Source organism: Triticum dicoccoides, chromosome 5A (assembly GCF_002162155.2).
Source record: "Triticum dicoccoides isolate Atlit2015 ecotype Zavitan chromosome 5A, WEW_v2.0, whole genome shotgun sequence".
NCBI lineage: Eukaryota > Viridiplantae > Streptophyta > Magnoliopsida > Poales > Poaceae > Triticum > Triticum dicoccoides.
Window position 1 is genome coordinate 336,340,027 of NC_041388.1, and position 2,515 is coordinate 336,342,541.

Below are 2,515 nucleotides of genomic sequence, written 5' to 3' on the forward strand. Positions count from 1 at the left end.
GGACATTAGCGGTGACGGTGGCGGGGACGACTATGAAGGTGTCGGCAGCCTCGGAAGCCATGCCTACGAGATCATTGTCCGATACCTCGTGTAGTTTTCTTCTTTTAGTTTGGTCAAAAATACCATTCCAGAGAGGGCTTTCGTGCGATAGCTTTCCCTGAGGGGGTATACAGCATAACAAATAACCCTCTCAGTAATTCTTTTCAAAAAAGAAAAACAACCCTCTCAATAATCATTTCATAAAGAAAAAAAATCTAAAATAAACCTTGAACTTGTAGATGAAAGCTAAATCAAACCCCAAACTTCAAATCCCGGAAATCAGCACACCAAACTCTTAAATCCCGGTCTATTTTCAACCTTAAGTGAGTTCCCAAACAGGGATTGTAAATGTGGCATGTTAAATCCCGGGATTGTTGGCTGTCGACTCGATTGGGCCGGCCCATCAGGCACGAAGCGAGTTTTTTTCCTTTTTCTTAATGCATGACGTAAAAAGTATTTCTTCTCTTTCTTAAAGCGCGAAAAAAAAGCACGACGTGAAAAAAACTACTCGGGCAGAGTCGAACTTGGAACCTGGCCGAGTTGAGCTCATCCCGCTAGCCACTAGTGGAGACAACTAGCCAACATTTCCAAATGTATCAGCATGAAACCGGCCTCTCTATATATATAAGCGCATGTGCGGCGTGTTCTCCTCATCACCACGTACCTTATTGAGCGCAAAGCAAATTAGCCGAGGCGACGATGGCTAAATTACTTGTTCTCGTCGCCGTTGCGTGGGTGCTGCTTTTGGCCGGCCATGGAACCAACGCTGCCCAGGTACGTGCCTAACCAGCGGTGCTAATTAGCTTAACTTTAGGAGCACGCAACTTGCTAATAATCTGCACGTACAACTATTTTGAAATAGCAAACAATTTTGAAAAAGCAAACACATTTTGAAACCTGAAGAATGTGAACACCTTTTGAAAATTGTAAAACTAGGAACAAATTTTGAAACCTGACCAAATGTGTAAAGAAATTTTTGTGACATCTAAAAAATATCACAAATTTGGGTAAATGTATGTGGCATTTCAAAAACAAATTTTACAATCTAAAAAAATATATACGTGTGATTCAAAAAGAATCATACAATGTGCTTGTGACATTTAAAAAAAGTGTATACAATGTAAAAAATATGTTTGCGTGATGTAGAAAAATGTATCATACCCTTAAAATACTATATGTGACATGTGTTTGAAAAAAGTGTATACAATATGAAAATTGTGTAACAATGTAAAAAATGTTCATGTAGTTTATAAAATATTTATTATTGTTAAAAAAGTAAAACATGTATTTGGAAAATTATTACCGTGTATTAAAAAGAGTATTGAAAACATGTATTTCAAAAAATGTACGTGATATATTTGAAAAATGTCAAAAGTGTATCAAAAATTATTTCATGTCTGCGCTAAATATGCACATTGGGTACTGAGAATAATTAGACTTGTGTAGAAAATAAAATCAGTTACATGTAAAGAAACAAAATAAAAGCAAAAAAACAATATGAAGAAAATAAAAAAATGAAGAAAGAAAAACCAGAGAAAAAGTATAATGAAGACAAAAACAGAAGAGAACCGAAGAAAAACCAAAGAAAAAATAAGAAACAAAAAACAAAAAAAACAAAGAAAAACAAGAGCAGCGAGAGCAACTACGTTAATGGGCCGGCCCAATTCAGCGAATACCGGTTAGATCCTCTCAAGATTCAAAATAGACCGGGGTTAAAGAGTTTGGTGTGCTAATTTCAGGGATTGAGAGTTCAAGGTTTGATTTAGCTTTGGGCACTAATCTGCACCGGCGCACCGGCGCAACGATTCGGCCGGTCTACGTAGGACTCTACGATCCTACGCGCCTAGCCGTTGGATGTGCCCCCTCACTTCGTCCTCTTCCTATGCTGGTCGCCTCACCTGTGGCGCCCGTCACCCCTGTCGCCCGCCACGACGCCCGTCGCCCCGGCCATGGGGCCACCCACGCTCGTCAGCCTGGCTGCCCACTGCGGCGCTCGTCGCCCCGGTCGGCGCCCATCGCCCCGGCCGCCCGCCGCCCCGGCCATGGGGCCACCAACGCTTGTCAGCCCGTCCGCCCGCCGAGGCGCTCGACGCCGGTGAGCTGCAGGTTGTAGCTCCGCTGCTCGGCGGTGCTGCCCATCCCCCTCACCTCTCTCCCTCGCCCTTGCAGAATCAATGACGACGACGCCATGATTCGCATCCAAAAACAACGGGTGGTAGCAAAAAAAAGTGATGCTTCCAGCAAACTAGAAAACGGTGATAGCAAAAAAATAAAAAATAAATTGAAGCTTCGCTTGTCGCAGCTTTGGAATTGCTGGTTCCAACAAAATTAGATATTGGTTGAAGCAAAATTCCTTGCCAGTTGTATCGAAAATAGTTTTGCATCTCTGCAAAAGCATAGGCTCCAGCAAAAAAATCCAATGGTTCCAGCTAAAAAAGATGTTGGTTGAAGCAAAACTGCTCACTGTTTGTATCAA